General features: G+C 46.9%; 1 protein-coding gene across 1 annotated transcript in view; it reads right to left on the reverse strand.

Annotated features, from left to right (window-relative positions):
• Positions 1-19,841, reverse strand: part of LOC125941821 (uncharacterized) — a gene marked incomplete at its 3' end in the record, with an annotated part of 157,534 nt that overhangs the window by 41,851 nt on the left and 95,842 nt on the right. The window lies entirely within an intron of this gene.

Consider the following 19,841-nt stretch of genomic DNA (forward strand, 5'->3'; position numbering starts at 1 on the left):
GGGAGTAATTAGACTCCAGGGTATCCAAGAATAGAGGAGGGCTCAAAGAAGACAACCTTCTGAGGATTTACCACGCGTTCCTAATGTGTCATGTAACCTACGTTGCACCTATGCACAAATAGCAAGTTCACGAGAGAACCAAACTAAACACGCTAATTCGCGAGAGTATAAAGAGGGTCCTTGGCCTCCCGATGCGTACTAACACCGAGAGCCTCATGAGCCTAGGTATTCACAACACCCAAGAGGAAGTCATCGAAGCGCAGCAGACGGCGCAGCTTGCTAGACTTTCGTCCACCATCGCGGGGCGAAAAATCCGTGAAGGCGTTAACATCAATCCCACTTTTGCGATGGAACGCAACACGCAGCTGCCAAGTCATACAAGATCTTACATTAAGGTTTCTCCACTGCCGAGGAATGTACACCCTCAACACAATACAGGCAGAAGGTTGGCTAGGGCCTCTGCACTCCTGACACACGCACACGCGTCGGAAGCATGTTTCACCGATGCCGCTCAATACGAGCGTTCCGCTTGCAACAGCTCCCGCTTTGCGGTCGTCTCCGTTCACACCAAGGGCCGGGTACTTTCGGCCGCATCAGTCATTACCTCGTCGCCCGTAAGGCAGAACAGCCCTAGCCTTAGCATTAGCGCTGTTAGATCCAAGCAAAACGGAAGTCTACACAGACTCGAGATCGGCAGCCAGAGCATTCGCATCTGGGCCGTCTGTAAGGAAGTCGCCAAGATACTCGAAGGGAAAGTACTTGTTCATCACACCATCACGTGGTTCCCGGCCCATGTAGGGTCGAGAGTATACAGGGGGGCTTGTCAACGCCAACGAATTGGCCCACGCTCGGGCGCGAGGTCTCGCTTGCCGCGCCGGGCTATCCGGGGCCGGTGCACCGGGCGGGGCCCGTGAAGGGTCAGGTCCGATGGCGGTGGAGACGGAACCTCCCCCCCCCCCCCGTTTTAGGGACATACTCTCCACCTTGAACGAAGTCACAAAGCATTGTCAACTTGCTCGCAGGGCATTTCGTTGCCCCACCGAAACCTATCACGGCCTCAACGGTTACGCTAAGTTTTACAAACGCACTCGTATGGCAGCCTCTCGACCTATAGTCGTTTCGCGGAGGTCTCCCCTTCGTGTTCGACTGCGGTGGATACAGTGATTTTAACCATATGCTATGGGAGTGCCCCTGTTTACAGCACCACACGGACCAAGGGATCTCGCAAGACACATTTTATTCACTGATTAAGAGTCATGACTGGTTCCATCAACTCAAGGCAGTCCAGAAGGCCCACGATGCGGCGGTGAGGCTTGGCCTTCCCGTCCCGACATGGGAGCGGCCCGCGGTCCTCCCTTCATGAAAAAGGGGGGTGACTACTTCAGGACCTCAATAAAGTTTACTGCCTAGCTACCTACTAACTTGCGTCCTACCTGCTGTGACCTTGAGACTCACCCATGCAGGAAACGCTTGTAGGAATAGAGAAAGGTGATAATATTTCGTGCCGAAATTAATCAATTGCTCCACTAATCCCAGGTAGGAGTGGGTCAGCATTAAACCCCAGTTGTTAAATATGTTTCTGTTTATTCTTTCTAGTTGACCTTGTAGTGTGCCACTAGCCGTGACCACCTGCGTATAATGCTTGAGAGTGTTTGCCCCGTATGTACTTAGGCTCTCATTTTCGGGTGTTTGTAAATAGTAATAAAATTATATAAATATAAATCATGGGTTGTAACCCTGAAGAGCGCGAGAATATGGAAGCTATGAGACATGGCTCAGCATTAAAACATTTTTTAAAACTTTTGATAGATTCAGCGCTCTCTTGACATCTCATAGGCGATCGATTTCGAAGCGTCCGTCGCATGTCATGGTGGGTAGTAACGCTTCGTCTGATTTTCTTGTTATAATGCCGATTTTCTTCATTACTGCAGCTGTGTCCGGAAATGGCACAGATCAGAGGCCTGTAGGAATTGTAGTGGGACATGACCATTCTGTAGCATTGGCCAAAAACAGACACAACACTACGTCATACTGAGTGACGTAACGAAGAAAATAAAGGAAATATACAAATCTGTTAAACATATTTCCCTAATACATTAGCAGATCAGTGTGCTTTAGATGTGCCGGTGATCCAGCATTATATGTTCAAGTATTATCTCGGAAGTTATATTTGCTACGCGGAATAGAGGTGGAGATCCTTGGTGAGCCATGCAAGGTGGTTATGTATAAGCCAGTTCGCTGGTAATCTCATTCGACGCTGAGTAGCCCCTTGTGACACCCTGTATTCTAAGTTAGCAAGGGTCGCGTAACGTTGACCAACATTATGAAGTTATGAGTATGGTCCTCGCTGACACATGAAGTTCTACGCTTGCAAGAAACAAAACGTTTTAACCATTGGTTCTGACTTTGTGTTTACACGCTCATTTAGGCTAAACTGTAATTTTTCTTTCGGAACCTTTCGCCTTAGCGGAGTTTGAAATACTTTTTTGAATAAAACTCTCCCGTAAAATTTTCTCGTATTTTATGATGGAATAGAGCGGGTATTGCCTTTTGACTATGTTAGCTCTTCATTTCACTTACACATTTTCTGCAATAATGGTGATTACTGTATATTTTATTTGTGTGTTAGCACGCGAGCTGATGTGTTAGGTCAGAGCTGGGGTTGACCGTACTGAAATGCGCTCGAGTTGCATCTGCTATTCCGGCACTTTTCTGTGACAGAAAAGTGCCGGATTAGCAGTTTTTGTGGACGTGGTGGCACTTTCGTCGTCAAGCAGGCTGAATCGTGCCTGTGTGCCAAACACGTTAGCTCCGAAAGTCTAAGGGTCTGATGTCATGTCTCTACCTCCACAGCCTGCTCATATTTCCGATCATGGGCCAGCTATGCTTCAGGTGCAACTGCCTCCTTTCTCACCAGTAGAACCAAGGCACCTCAACATCGATGTTGTGCACTCACTCGCACTCTAGTTTGTCAACAGCCACGCCTTCTGGAAATGACCCACAGTGGTGAGATTAACTCAATGGGCAGTAGCGCTTGCACTGTTCATTCGAAGCACGGGCCCTCCGACGCCGTATGTCAGAAGAACAGGTACTGTCACGAAGCTGCGTATTATCAAAACTCACATTCGAGCGAGTTGGTTTAGCTTCATATTGGGTAAACAGCGCAACACAGACAAGAGTCAAGGAAGTGATGAGGCGGGCGCTGAATTTGCAACTTGAAAGCTTATTGAATATAAAAACAAATTTATAAACACAAGCGTGTGACATGAACTCTCTGAACGTGATGAAACAAGCGCGAAACCATCTCCAGGCGCATGCTCAAAGAACCCTGATGTCGTCATAGTAATCAGCTGGTTAAGGAAATAGTCATCAGTTGAATGAAAAAAATTGTGTATTAGTCGACCTTCTGTGTCATTTTCACGCAATGAATTGGATTTTCTGGAAAACCGTTTTTTAGGATAAAGCCTGAACTTTGCGCGCACTCAGCTGTCTTGCTTTGCATAAGGCTGCATATACACTGAAGTGCTCACAGGAAACAGAAAAACTGTAATAACTTCATAGCTGCTTGCTACCTTTTTTTTAAATTGAGACAGCTTGTGCGCATATAAAACGACATGCACTCAAGATTTTTTTTTACTGATTGGATCGTCTAGATGCTCAGATTCGTGTAGGAGCACTGTAGGAAATGATCAGCGAACGAGAATACCCATCTTCTAGTAGGCGCTTTGCGTGAGTTCAGTAGCTAAAGTCAAATTGGTGCTTACACGATTTTCTTACTGCTCTCTGTAGACAGGTAGACGCAATAACTCCTTTAACCAACTTAGAATAAACCTTTCCAGGGGACTTATCTTCACGCATGAAATGCCCCATAAATGATAATATTCAGTTCCTAGATTTGCATTCTAGAGCGAAGCTGTATATGGGCTCAGATGCGGGGTTTCGTGGCGTGTGTGTGCAGAAACTATCATCATCAGTAATGGCTCGAGCGTCGTCGTCTTCTTCCAGAGCTGGCTCATTGGCACCCATCGGCGCTACCACGCGAACGCGCTCGTGACACTGCCCACGCGTTCGTCGTCGTCGTCTTCTTCCACAGCTGGCGCCATTCGCTCATCATTCCAGCGTAGAATTTCTCTTCTGTTTTGACGTCGTAATGGGAAAGCCGCGTTTATGGTGATGTGAGCCATTGCTTACGCAGGTATGAGCCGTTCATTGTCTTGCGTGAGCGACACATTTATAACAGAGGTGATACGCGAATGTGTGTGCGTACCTATCGTCACGATGACGACCGATCACGTGGGAATATGCTCGTACCATTCTTCAAAATTTTGTGGCACCTCTACATCGCTAAAGAGCGCTACAGCGCTAAAGAGCTGTGACGCACTCATGAAGCAATGTGACGCACTCATGAAAAACCTACATTACAAAAATAGTTTTACTAGTGCCGTTATTGAGCATGGTAAGCAGCAAGAACAAGTCGCATTGCGGTTGTACAAAGAAGAGACGGGAACTCGCGTGCAACCATGTAGGTTATTTGTTGATAAAGAATATGGTTTCTTGGCAGCATCTCCCGATGGATTAGTTGGCAGCGACGGTATCTTGGAGGTCAAGTGTCCATTGACAGCGAAAGATCCATCTGAGGCTGCTAAGAAATTCAACCATAGGAGCCAAATGCTCGAACCACCAGCACTAAGCAATTCTCATCGGTACTACTATCAGGTGCAAGGACAGCTAGAGATAACCAAAAGAAGTTTCTGTCACTTTGTTGTCTGCACATGAAAAGGAATTCACGTACAGCGGGTTGAAAGGAAAGAAAGCTTTTGGAAATTGAAAATGCTTCCTTTCCTCATCAGAATTTACAGAGACTGCCTCCTTCCCGAAATAGTAGATCCCCGCATTACGCGCAGCATGCCCATCCGCAGGCCACAGTTGAATGATCGAGCGATTGAAGCACAAAAAAAAACAAAAAAAAACAAACAAGCTGCAATGAAGAGCAAGGTGACAAAGCACAGTGGCCTCTCCGACACTCGCCGCGACCTCGACTCGTAGGCTGGCCGGTGCGTCAGCTCTGTGTTGAGGAGCTATCCCTACCATAGGGATAGCTCCTCAAGGTAGTCAATAGAATCGAATTCGAAATAGTTGAGCGTAAGAACTAACTCTAGAAGTGGCATGTAAACTTCAGGAGCGTGCGCTTGAGGATTGATTGCGAGGGACTTCGACACGGCTTCAATTCCTTCCCGCATGGGTATGTTAGTATAAAGAGCAGAAACATCTAAAGTTACTAGAATAGCACGGTCGGAGAAAATTTGGTTAGCGTTAATCGAGTCGATAATTCGAAGGAAGTGGGGCGTATCTTGAACAAATGATGGTAGGGTGGTTGGGATATTTAACAAATGGTGATTTAAGAATTTAGATAGCGACTCGGTGAGTATGTTGTTATTTGATACTACAGGCCTGCCTAGGCACCTTCAACCTGCAAGCACCTTCAAAGTGACCTTAAAATTAAAAGTACCGCAAGTGGCTACACACACGAAGTGAAAACTACCTTTACTTGCACTACCTCCGATGTAATTTATCTGCTTCAGTGTTCCTTCTGTAAGAAACAACACATCGGTGAAACGGGACAATCAATGAACATCAGGCTAAACGGACATCGCGCGGACACAGCTAAAAAGCTTCCCGAAGCCGTCGTCGAGAATTTAAACCAATCAGGTCATAACTTTGATGAACTTAAACTCTACATACAACAGTCAAATTTTCGTTCTGCGTGAGACGGAAAATATAAAAAATCGTACCTCATTCATAAGTTCAAGACATTGCAACCAATAGGTATCAACGTTTCAAGGGGATCTTTAAAATCTATTCGCTTAGCTAAATTGAAAAGCATAGGCAACAGCGCTTAGTTATTGTTCATTGAGCTGCTTAGTTTTTAATTTTTTTTCGTTATTCGATTGTCAATAATATTCCATCCTCCATTTGCTTTCACTCAATCATTGCGTTCTTTTATCTATAAATCTATAGGGGATGGGGGATATCTATATAGGGGATATCTATATAACTGGGGATGGATGATAGCATATTTGAGGTAGATATAGATAAAACGTTGACATTTTGATAAAATTGAGATTTCTTTACGCGCGCAAGATAACATTTATTCGCACAATAATGTAAATCCGTCGCTACTCTTTTTCGCGATGTCGTGTTCATGTGGTTGCTCCACGCCGCGACACGACAGCGTGACAGGGTGTGCCTGTCGCGTCGCTTGTCGCTGTCGCTTGAATATCGCGTGCATGCGGTTGGGCCTTTATGTAGCAGCGGCGACACAAGTTGAATGCATTCCTAATATGCAAATCACTATTTTTACAGCTAACTACCGCACACGTCTTCCCTATATCGTTACACGTTTTGCAGCATGGATTGGGCAGAGTGCATTAGCGAACACCCAGTTGCATTTCCGACAGCTGATGGCACAGTAGCAGGGCTGAAGCAGTAATGGTTTCGTATTCGTGCACATTCGCTGAGGCAACGTATGGCGTGCCGCTGAAAGCGGCATCTCGTTCCTCTATGGCAAACTGCTCCGCGAAAAGGGCGATGCCGTGGGCGCTGCCATGTTTGATCACGTGGTGACGCGTCCATTGGTTGCCTCAACTGCCTATGTTGCCTCCTTGTTTACAATGGAAGCGTATGACGACGGCGCGGCTTAGAAAACCTCTGTCTTCAGAGATATCGTAAACGGTGACTAGGTGGACGACACGAAGCTTTGGCCACAGCTTCAGAGAACATCCAAAAGCGCTTTCGGAGCTGATTAAGCTAAGCCCAAACGGCGCAAGCAGCGTATATGGTGCTTCTTCTAAAAGCGGGGCTAAATATGTATTCCAAGCTATCCAAGCTATCCGATTATGAATTCAATCAGGATTAGTGTGTTTTGCTCTTTGTTCTTTATTCGGCAAATACTGACAAGCAAAGCAGTAGCTTGTCAGTTTCGGACTCAGTGAAGTTTCTCGGTGCAGCCACTATCTGATAATTTTCTGCTAATCGCTCGCGGGTGTGCTCAGTTCCGATAGACTTGTTCTTGCTACGCACAAGGCTTGAAACGTAGCTGCGTTTTACATTGTAATACCTTTTAGCAAATATATATTACAGCTAGTAACTCGCTTACTCTTGTGAACCGTCACGAAACATTCAGCTTTGATCATTCATGCGCCATAGGTGTAGTCCGTCATTTATTGTGCGTATACAGTGCGCATATTTTCAAGTGTACGCCCATTCACTTATTCTTGATACGTCGGCGATAGAGTGGACGAAAGTTTTCCTGGGATTTGGGACAGATTTGTACTGATAACGTGCGTGAAACTTACTATGACAGGAAGCGGCGCTACTCCCTTAGTCATTATTTAACGAGTGGTACTCACTCTTGCCGACGTTCTGGGGATGAAGCCCTTTCTTTGAAGGTTAGCGATACAAGGCTGGCGGATGAGCAAATTTCTGTATTCTCGAGGAAAGCCGTACATCACGAAGTGCCGGTAACACGTTCGGACAGTTGCAGCAGCGGTCAGCGAACTTGGCCACACAGATTCATTCTATTCCTTAACATGTCAGTCACTATTTTTGCTGCCAACTACTGCACATGTCTTCAATCCACATGATTCAATCTAGCATGATTAGGACGCAGTGCGTTAGCGAAAACACAGTTGCATTTCCGACAGCTGATCGCACAGAAGCAAGGTAGAAGCGGTAATGGTTTCGTATTCGTGCGCGGTCGCTAAGGAGAGGTATGGCGCGCCGCCGTGAGCGCCATCTCGTTTCTCTAAAACAAACTGCTCCGCAAAAAGGCACGGTTGGGCTCGACTGGCGCGCGCCAGTCGAGCCCGGCCGTGAAAAAGGGCCAATACACGAGAAAACGATCGCCAGAAGGCGCTGCTGCGCCTCCTGACAGCGCCCCCAATGTGGAAATTTCAAGCAGCGCGGTCGCGCCGTGGAGCAGTCTCCGCTTTGTTTACATTGTTTCGCCCGCGCTTTCCTTCACTGCTCGTGCTCACGGCGCTCCGTTTTCGACGGCGGCAGATCATCTGCTTGCGGAACAGCGATGGGAAGAGTGCAGTGCGATTTCAAGACGGTTTCCGATGCCAACAGCTTTTTCGTGGCGGCAACCTCAAGAAAGTGGAGCGTCTGCTTCCACACGTGTGTGGTGTTTAACAAATTGTGGGCGGTGATGTGACAGTGAAATTCAAGTGCGTGGCGAAGGTGTTCAAGAAGATTGTATACGATTTTGAGTTAGAGGTACACACCGAGTTCAGTAATTTAGTCACTTTTATTTCTCTATGATGCAGTCACAAAGCGGTCATGCATGCTTGCAGAGATGTGCAGAGACTGTGACGATTGCGGCTGGTTTCGTTGGTCGCTGGGCGCGCACACACGGCTGCTCTCATTTTGGCTCCCAGGGAGTGGAATCAGCACTGTCGTAACAGAAAGAACACATGCATTATGCACTAATAAGCCATTAAAATTAATTAACGATGTAAGTACTAGATATGTGCAAAATGCTTTATATCATGTTGTAAATATTTAATGTATATCATGCCTTATTGAATGCTGATGTTAGAGTTATGGCAACTCATTGCATTATTGATCAAGGTATCTTTTCACTGGTCATGAGAAATCACTCGTACAAACTGCTCCGCGAAATGAACCCAGATCACGGCAACCAGCGATTATCTTGGGAAACGCAACACGAGTGCAAGAATTAGCGATACATGCCTCATCAAAGCAAATCTAGTTTATCATCGGGCGAATGCCCCGCCGCAACTAAAGTAGGCTCACACCGACGGCCGGCTACTACACGAAACGAAGATTCTTGGAAGGAAGAGTGAAGCAGGAAGAATGTGTAAGGTGGCAATTAATTTAAAGCATACTTGGATATTGTGAACCTAGAAAGTATGGCCAAGCAACAAACATAACGCGCACGTCTCGGGCAGCTGCTTTCCGATCTGCCGCTTACCATCGCATGCGATGACCGCAGCTTGCATTAAATACGGATTGCCACCACGCAAAAGACAAATAACGCGCGGACCCTTTTGTTGCCTACACAACTAGCAATTTAGGTTGCAGCGTTTGAAAAACGGTTATAATTCTCTTGAGCTAGTGCTTGCCGATCGCGAGTGAACGAACAGTACAATCAATTAAATTCAGGGGTTTTACGTGCCAAAACCAGGACATCATTATGAGGCACGCTGTAATGGAGAGTCCCAGGAATAATTTTGACCACCTTTAGTGGGCAGAAAAATCAAAGTATACGGTAACAAGTGTATTCTTGCATTTCGCCTCCATCGAAATGTGGCCGCCGTGACCGGGAATCGAGCTCGCGTCGTCGAGCTTAGCGGCGCAACACGCATGCATTTACCGCTAAGCTAACACGGCGGATGGCACTGTACGATTCAACGACGCGACACGTCTAAACAAACGGCCATGCGCTAAATACAGGTATATTACTATTCCGTTGTTATCCAGCGGCCGTGATATTGGACGCGAATGCAAAAGTACGTCACTTACTTGACTCGTCGGACCACAGTTATGCACGCTTGTCGTCTGTACTCCTCGTACCACCTCCCCAGAATTCTGTAGGACTTCACGGGCGGCTTTCGACCTTTCGAGGTTCTTGTGGCAATCAACAACACAGCAGTATTGCGTGCCACCTTTCCTGGTTGATGAGGTCGCGCTCGCCGTCGCGAAAAGAACGCGCACCATCGCTCGCGCCGTAGAGAACACAGGCGCGCGCTGGCCCAGCGGTGACCTTCGACACTTCCATCCTTCCGCCAGGGGAGTATTCGGCGCTGGTGCCGCGCGGAACTTTAGGTTGCCTCGTCTATAGGCTACTCCATAGGCTCCCTTTAGGGAGCCAGAGTTGCACCAATGTTTTCCGCGCGCCGCTCGCTCCGCCCCCAGTAATTCCTGCACCACTGATCGCCGAGCGCCATCACATGGTCGAAAGCGATTCCGCTGCCCTGCGGAGAAGCCAACACTACGCAGGCGACCCCAACACTCCGCGGGTTCCGGCAGGCTAAGCGCAATTCACATCGGCACTGTTATTATTCTTGTTGCTGCTTCTTCGGTGGTGCTGGTCGAGAGACGTGTGATCACAAGTGCATTTTCGGGTGAATTGTAGAACCAATGTCACATGACGCATTGACAGCGCTTTCCGTATGACGGGTGTTGCGTGCCGAACTGTCGCAACCGCACCGACAATATTAAGGCCTTTTTCGCGGTGCCACGAGCGAAATCTGCTATACGCAGCCGACTCCAATGGCTGCTGCCTATAGGCCATGGATGACAGGCAGACTCCGAAAAGACCTAGAATATGCGATGTCACTGCCCTTCGCTCCATATGAATGTGGTTCTTGTATTCGTAGATATTACCACCTGTATCAAGGTTCAGTCTGTGCGCGTGTCGAGGGCCGGTATTTTGTAGCGATGCCTTTCCGGTGCTAATGCGCGCTTCGTCAGTGGTCAGAGCGACTGTCCGATCACGTTGTCAACGGGATTAGCCGGCCGTGATTTGTGGATCATAAGACTAGTATAGAATAAAGCATAACGCATCGTTACAAAATACCGGCCTAGGACAAATGTGTGTTTTCGCGCTCGTACCATTTTCACTTTCGGGTGAAGTGTGAAAATTGCTTTGCTTACGAGCGCGGACTGGAAGTTTATCAAAATAATTACAGGGTAACGATAACGATTAGCAACGTTTTATTATCAAGTGTTGCCGTTTTGCCAGTCTCTTTCACTTCTCATTGTGAAAGGGATGGTTGTCGCTTCATTGCTTGTCAATTGCGAGTTGGCTTTCGAGGACTGCGATTCGTTAGTGTGCTTTTGTTTTTGTTTAGTTCACAGCGCTGTGTTGGGAACCAGAAATTGCAATAAAATGTACCTTATTGGCTGGCTCGTTGTCAAATTACAATAGCGGCGTATATCGTTAACAAACATTGGTGGCCATTCTAATCCGCGTTGTCAGCTGGAATCTCAGCATGTGTATAAAAATTCTTAGAAACCACCTGTACAGTGACGTTTAACTTAGCCTTGGCAAATGCCCATGACATTGCTTCAGTAAACCTGCTATTCGCATGCTCATTTCAAAACGATATAAATATTGTATTGCGTTCAGCAAGCAAGAAATAAAAGCGTGGCTTGTTTTCCAGCCTAACCACGGCACTACAGAAGTTGCACAATTTAGTGTACCCAGAAAAACTTTACACGTACAATACGTAATGCATGCAGCCTTAGCGCGTTTGTCGACGAAATGAGACCCATAACAGATATAATTTTTCCGTGACGTGTAAAACGCGACAATGCATCAATGCTGGAGAGAGGGAGCAAGGAGAGGAAAGGCAGGGAGGTCAACTGGAATCATTAGAATAAGCGTACTGCTGCAGCGTAATGCAAATATTTTATAAGTGCATGCAATTGGTCACGTCGTTCACCTGAATTCAGCTTTAATACCTTGAACACAAGGAATGTTGGACGCAACAGCGCTGTTGAATCGCGCCTTCACATTTTCAGCTGTCGCGGGCTGTGACCGCATGCATGCACGCCTAATATTGGTATCACACGGCACTATCGAGCCCGATCCGGGTAAAAATTCTCGACTGCGATTGGCTTCATCCCCGAGTTAGCGCAAGGGCGCCAATCACGACCGAGAAATTCTATCCCGATCTGGCTCAATCGCGATCGGAAGTGTGATGATGGAAAGTGCTACTATAAGAATTATAGCACTGGTGTGTGTGTTCGGCGCACGCTGTATTTTAAGCAATGATTGCATACTAAGGCATGTAAGCGTAAATGCCAGCCTCGTAAACGTGAGATTAGCAATCGAGTTTTAATCGCAACATGATAAAGAACAGAAAGAAAGCAAAAAAAAGTGCTAGTGGCAGTGCCGTGCGAGCGCGGCTCCTACGCGCACGGAGAGTGGCTTTCCCGCACAATTTCGGAAACCAAGATGGCGTAACTTGGCGCAACTCTGGCTCCCTAAGGGAGCCTATACAGTAACTCTAGGCACGCCGGCTACGCCGTGACGCCAGACTGTAGATTGTGCACTTTTCACCGGCGTTGCTTAATCGCGCCGCGCGTGGCCGCGCGCGCGCGGTACGCCGGAATATATCTTGCCCTTTACGGCCGTCACTGCGCGTTGCATCGCGCAGCTTGCAACACCGACACCACGTTCCAATGCCGACACCGCGTCCCACCACGTTGCAGTGCCGACAACGCGTTCCAGCAGACCCGCTCCCTGAATGCGTCTCTCTCTCTCTCGCTCTCATTATATTTATCTCTCTCCCGAGCATAGCGCGCATAACCTCCTCTTCACCTCGCAGAGCATTGCCTCGAGCGCGTGCGAACGCACCAGCTGTGGACGAAGGCGACGACGCTCGAACGCAATCATATGGTTCGCATAAATGCATGTTCGGCAAACATCTCATCTAAATAAACAGGTAATTAGAGATCACATTGTTAAAATAACAAGATGGCAAATATGATCACAATGCACAAAGTATCTATACTACTAAATTAAGCTCTCGCATTTACAAATTTCAAGAGCAATTTACTTGAAGCACAGGGAAAAAAATCAAAATGAATAGATCTATAGTGATTCAGAACAACGTTACTAGATTACCTATTTCTGATTCAGAATACATGGTAAGGTATAGCACAAGCGTCGCATTCCCGAGTTTAAGCATGCGGTTGGTACCATCCATATTTCGCTTCGCCTTGTCTCATAACCCTGTTTTGCTTTTATAAACAAAATCCCTCTGAAATACCGTAAGCGATCTTTAATTTCGAATTTGATTTGCACACTTAATCAATAGTGCTACAACTGGTGGATTATGATGATACCAGCACTGATAAATAAAACAGCAGTTGATGTCTCTAAAGGGGTATTATAAGCGCACCCAGGGAATCGTTTTTGCATTATGTGTATTTTTGCAGGTTAGAAAACGTCGTAGTACCCCAGTCGGTTATGTGTATTTTTTGCAGGTTAGAAAACGTCGTAGTACACAGTTGGTTAAATGATAGTGAAATAAGGAATTATAGATAAGTAATTTCACCTATGTGAGGAGAAGGCGTTTGAGGCGTCCAGCTATTCCTGTTATACGAACGGTCTTTTGGATTAGAAGATTTACATGGCTATCCCAGAACATGTTTGCAGAAAACACCAAGCCTAGGCACTTAAAATGACAAACAAGTTCAATGCTACGACCGTTAAAAAATATTTAAAATAAAAAGTCTAAAAATATTCGCCTTTGTTTTGTTCTCAATAATTTACATACCATCAGCTGAAGACCATATGGGTAATTTTCGTACTGTGACATTACAGATGTCTATGAGGTTATGTATGTGATTACCAGAAAAGAAAATGCTGGTGCCATCGGCATATATAGTGAACGTTGCACTACAAATTACACGTACTACATTCAATAATGCAGACATACATTATACACAATAGACATACATTATAGCAGGAACTTGCATACTTGAAGAAAAAACAGCGCAAAAGAGACCAGGACGGAAAGAAGACCGGTACCCAGTCCCCGTCTGTTGTACCCGTCTTCTTTTCGTCCTCGTCTTTTCTGCGGTGTTTTTCTTCAAATACATTATGCAGAACACATAATACAGATTCACTAGTTCTGGTGTTATCTAATGCAAAACTATTATGCCCTAAGGCATGCTATCGTTGGTTGCGGCTGACTATATTACGTTAAAATGCTTCACCAATAGGTTAAACATAGCAAGGCAATTTTGTGCCTCAAGTGGGATAAGGCGGTCCCCTCTAGAAAAAAAACTTGGCATGATGCAAGACGCGCACGTGAACTTTGTTATGGAAGATATAGCCCCGCGCCAGCCTTCTCCGCAATGCCAGTGTGCATGGCGCACCGCAGTCGTCTTCTGCTACAGCTCTTCGCAGCGATGCACGAAAGACAATCCTCACTGTCCTAACAGGGGATGCGTAATAAAGAAAAAAAAACACTACTTACGAGCATAATGCATGCACAAAGAAAATTTGGGCTCAGCTGTTGCCTTGTTAGATTTTCCAGCGCGCAGCCACAAGTGTCCGCTTTCTAAAGGGGTAGGGGGGGGGAGGGTCAAACGGCATAATTTGGCCCTCCCCTTCTGACAGTGGGGGAGGCAATAGCCCTCCCCCCTGCCCCCTCTCCCTGTGATTACGTCTATGGTGGTGACGCCATTGTCATCAAACACCCATCCCATTGTTATCATGCCGTAGTCAAGCCATCGCCTTCACTGCATTGCATGCAGTGCAGGCAGTCGTCGTGCAGTCCTCATCATGCATTCGTTGTCCTACCGTCGTCGGGATGCCATCGCGGTCGTCATAGTTTTAGCTTCCACATCCGACAATCATGATTCCGTGGTCGTTATACCACTTTCGTCATGACATCCGGCCGTTTCACCATATTCGTCACTTCCGTATTGTCATCCCAGTGCCGGGATGCCGTCGTCGTCATAACACCTTCGTCTTTCCACCGACGTCATTCCTCGTTCTTCGCTCTATCGTTATCATACTATCATCATTCAATCGTGATTATGCCGCGGTTGTCATGTGATCATCGGCATCGTGTCGTCGTCTCACAGACGCAATCATGTATTCGTTGTCATGCCGTCATACCGTCTTGGTTATGCTATCGTCGTCATTCCTTCATCCGGTTGTCGTCATACCGTCGTCATTGTCATCTCAATGTCCTCATGTCATTTATTTATTTATTTACCTTACAGGGCCCAGAGGCCATTGAGTAAGGGGGACGAACAAAGATATTATAAGAAATGCAAAATATGCACGGCAAAAAGGGAAAGTAAAAGCATTGCACAGGGCTAGTACTAAAAAGCTGCAACAAACATAAGAGCAAAGTACACAAAATAATTGAAGTATATAAATACAGCGCAAATGTCTGGCACATGACTAATAAAAAAAGAAGAAAACAAAAAACAACGCAGGGCTTTACAAAACACAATAGCCAAAAAGCGCGATATTTCATACAAGACAAAGTTTAACGTCACCATGTGACTTGAAAGTATTCGCACAGGTGATCATGGAATGAGGTTGCATATGGATGAAATATTACCGGGTAGATAATTCTAACTTTCTACTTTTCTTGTGGAAAACCAAGGTAGCTGTGGAATCCTTGTAGATAGTAGAAAGTTGCCTATCAAGAAAGGAGTCAGGCAAGGAGACACAATCTCTCCAATGCTATTCACTGCATCCTTAGAAGAAGTATTCAAGCTCTTAGATTGGGAAGGATTAGGAGTGAGGATCAACGGCGAATATCTAAGCAACCTTCGGTTTGCAGATGACATTGTCCTATTCAGCAACAACGGATACGAATTACAACAAATGATTGAGGACCTTAATCGAGAAAGTGTAAGAATTGGGTTGCAGATGAATATGCTGAAAACAAAGGTAATGTTCAATGGCCTGGCAAGGGAACAAGAATTCAGGATTGCCAGTCAGCCTCTAGAGTCTGTAAAGGAGTACGTTTATCTAGGTCAATTACTCACAGGGGACCCTGATCATGAGAAAGAAATTTACGGAAGAATAAAATTGGGTTGGAGTGGTTACGGGAGGCATTGCCAAATCCTGACTGGGAGCTTACCCCTGTCGTTGAAAAGAAAAGTGCACAATCATTGCATTCTACTGGTGCTAACATATGGGGCAGAAACTTGGAGGTTAACAAAGAAGCTCGAGAACAAGTTAAGGACCGCACAAAGAGCGATGGAACGAAAAATGTTACGAGTAACGTTAAGAGACAGGAAGAGAGTGGCGTGGATCAGAGAACAAACGGGGATAGCCGATATTCTAGTTGACATTAAGCGGAATAAATGGAGCTGGGCAGGCCATGTAATGCGTAGGATGGATAACCGGTGGACCATTAGGGTTACAGAATGGATACCAAGAGAAGGGAAGCGCAGTCGAGGATGGCAGAAAACCAGGTGGGATGATGAAGTTAGGAAATTTGCAGGCGCAAGTTGGAATAGGCTAGCGCAATATAGGGGTAATTGGGGATCGCAGGGAGAGGCCTTCGTCCTGCAGTGGACACAGATATAGCCTGATGATGATGAGATAATTCTAAATAACGATGGCACGTTCAAGGTTGGCATCGACAACGTCACGTTGTCGCAGTTAAACCATCGCCATAATTTAGGAATCGACTTGTCATTCTTGTCATGTCATCGTCGTTCACGCCTTTGCCTTTATTTGGTTGTCATTCTCTCGTCATTTGATTCTCTCTGCGTCGGAGTCATACTTTTGTCGTCATGCCTCAGTGCTGATGCTCGACCTTGGGAAGCGAGTGCCATAGCACAGTGGGACAATATCGGCCTATGTGGCGTATAGCCGAAGCACAGAAAGTCTGAAGATAATCAGTACACGTGGTAAATAAACGTCACCTCAGGAGTATGGTCTGGCGCTACAATGCTCGACTGCTATTCGCATTACCGTCGACAGCCATCGTGCTGTTAGTTCTGCCGTAATATTTTACTCTATGCAATCATCGAATCAGTGCCTCTAAGTCGAAAGTTACCTACTGCATCATTTTGGTTTATAATTGACGAAAAATAGCACGACACCCCAAGTGATCGTCAGTAGATGTGGGCATGAGCATGATTGAGTGCCGTTGAAGGTGAGTAGGCGCTACAATCTTAGTGCTTTTGAATGTGAGTGACCATGAGCGTGCGAATGCCTATGCTGAAAAACAAAAAAAGCAGGCAGATCCCATGACCTGTGGGAATTGATATTATGTAAAGCAGTGTGCGAGGAGCCTACGAAATTTACGACACAACCACAAGAGCACCAAGACGTAGTCGTCCGTTTCATGGCATACATGACACGTATTTCATGACAATAATTTCCATGACCTATCATTTATGTTCGTCATACACTACTGTCATACTATGCAAATTTTGGTGCATACGAAGTTAACAAAATGACCATGACGGCACCATGACGTAGGCAACTGCTTTATGACCTACATGACACGCATGTCATGACATTCATATCATAACCTATGGTTTACGTTCGTCATACACTCCTTTCATACTATGCCAATTTTGGCACCTAGTAAATTAACGAAACACAATGAGAGTACCAAGACGTAGGCGGTTGTTTCATGGCTTACATGACACACATGTCATGACATTCATGTCATGCCTTATCATTTATGTTCGTCATACACTCGTCATACCAAGTCATACCAAGTCAGCGAGTCGTCATACCAAGTCAGCGAAACAACCATGAGTGCTTTCATGACCTACATAACACACATGTCATGACATATCATTTATGTTCCTCATACACTCATCATACTAGGTCAGTTTAGTACGTACCACGCTTACAAAACGACCACAAGCTCCAAGACGTAGGCGGCTGTTTCATGACCTGCATAGCACACATCATGATATTCGTGTCACGACCTATAATTTATGTTCGTCATACACTCCTGTCATACTGTGCCAATTTTGGTACATCCCAAGTTAATGAAACGTCCACGACAGCACCAAGACGTAGGTGGCTAGATAGATAGTTAGATACTGTGAAAGTCGCAAATGTTCCACAAGAAATGCTTCGCATTACAAATAACGTATTGGAGAGTGATTGCAATTGAGTGCAAACTGAAGATAAGCTGCAGCGACACAATATATCTATGGAATTTTCTGATTATAATACTGTGATGGAAACGACAACGACAAACTTGCCGGTTTCCAGTTGGGGAAAGGATCCGTTAATAATGACACGGCAGACGGGAGCTTGCTACACGAAACACAAGATTTATACAGACACGCTAAACGATAAGACATTTACATGCACATGTAAGTGGGCTATAGTTCGGGAGTCTGTCATTCCATATAAAAACGTGCTAAGACTCATGCGGTCAACACTCGCCCGTATGCATAGTCGTTGCGGGCCCGTGACGGTGTTGTGACGGTGGAGCGTCGTTGTGGCTACGTCGCTGCTGTCGCGCCGCACCTTGTCGCGACGTGGAAGCAGGTGAAACAGCAGGCCGGTAGAACACCAGGCCACTGCTGTAGCTGGCCAGTAACGCCTGGCCTGGAACGCCTCGGCCGCTATAACGTCGGGCTCGGTCAGCGGACAGGTAGCTCAGGCGCCCCGGTGGCCAGCAGGAAGCACTGCACCAGGCCGCTATCACAGCAGGCCGCTGGTACACAGGAGAGCAGAGCCACGAGCGGGGCACGACCAGGTCCGCACGGTAGCTGGACGCCCGGTCGCCAGTCCTCGGGCTCGCTCAGCAGGCTGGTAGCTGGTAGCTCAGGCGTCCCGGTCCAAGCAGGAAGCACTGCACCAGGCCGCTATCACAGCAGGCCGCTGGTGCGCAGGAAAGTCCAGCCACGAGCTGGATCTCCGCCCGGGTCCGCACGGTAGCTGGACACCCGGTCGCCGGTACCCGAGCCTGGAACCGCCGTTTTTCGAGCTTGCGTTCGAGGCTGCCCTCGCTCTCACGCTCTGCGTGCTCTCGTCCACTTCTTTGTTCATGGCACGTGGTGGTCTTCTTCCATTATCATCATCACCAATGCCCTTCTTGGTGCTGCCATACAATCACCAACACTTCAAGCTGGCTTGTCACGCACTTTGTTTTGGCACCGCCACACGCCACTATCCACATCATCACAAATACCAATATTAAGGTGTATGTTTGGTACTATATCAAAAGGTAAATATTTACGGTGAAACTATGCAATATTTTCCTAAGATTGTTACAGAATGCTGTATTTTGAATGGCAAAAAAGTCGCAGTTTCGCCCGAAAGGCGGAGCATCGATTGCGATAGCAAATTAGTAGACAGCTATACGAAGTAGGGATAGTAGTTTTATCGGCCGTGTAAAGTTCTAAATATTCGCTTACTAACTAAAAAAGGCGCACTTTTGCCCGAAAGGCAAGGCATCAATGGTACTAGAGACATCGGCTGCATAAACTTCGAGACATTCGCTTACTGAGTTAAGAAGCATGAAGTCAGCGCGCACAAGCAAACATGAATAGATCACACTCGATGACCGCAGACAACTACTGTCAAAACGCTAGCGTGAGCAACCGCGGCGCAACGACGACCAAAGGTTCGGGCAGTCTATCGCTTCAATGGAAACTGAGCGGCGAAAGTACAGCGCATACAAAGGTAAGAGCCGCGTGGAGATTGCTTTCAAGATACGGTGCGCGCGACAGCCCTCAGCCGCGCAAAGTACAAGTACGCAGTTGCTGGCAGAGTAGAAGCCACGCCCATTCCCTCTCGTGCTGCCTTACCACTTTCCTCCTTCCGCGTGGGAGATTGAGTCGCCAGTTCCCCTTGCGCCCGGTCGCGAGATACGCATTTGGGGCCGCAGCTAAATGTCGTCTTCACTCCCCCCCTCCCATCCCTCCACGGCCTTTCGCACAACGGAACACGTCACGTTTGCTCTCCGCAATGTGTTCGCTCTCCGTGAAAGCGTGCGCCCCTTGCGCGCTTTCACTCGCACATACAGCATACGGCGCTCGGTCACGATTTGATCGCCGTTGGACTTTATACGGAACCTCATGATGACGACGACGCCGACGGTGACGACGACGCCGACGGTGACGACGACGGCAGAAATGCACTTGGAGTGTCCATATAATTGCTATCGCCGTAATAAACAAGCACGGTGTCACGCGCGCACAGGTAAACATGAACACATCTCGCTCGATGACCGCGGAAACTCTTCAAAACGCTTGAGTGAGAAATCGCGCCAGCGGCAGCGAGCAAATTGGCCTTCGCGCGGGCTCTCGCTTCAACGCGAACTAAAAGTCGAAAGCACAGCGCATAC

Source organism: Dermacentor silvarum, unplaced genomic scaffold (assembly GCF_013339745.2).
Source record: "Dermacentor silvarum isolate Dsil-2018 unplaced genomic scaffold, BIME_Dsil_1.4 Seq381, whole genome shotgun sequence".
NCBI lineage: Eukaryota > Metazoa > Arthropoda > Arachnida > Ixodida > Ixodidae > Dermacentor > Dermacentor silvarum.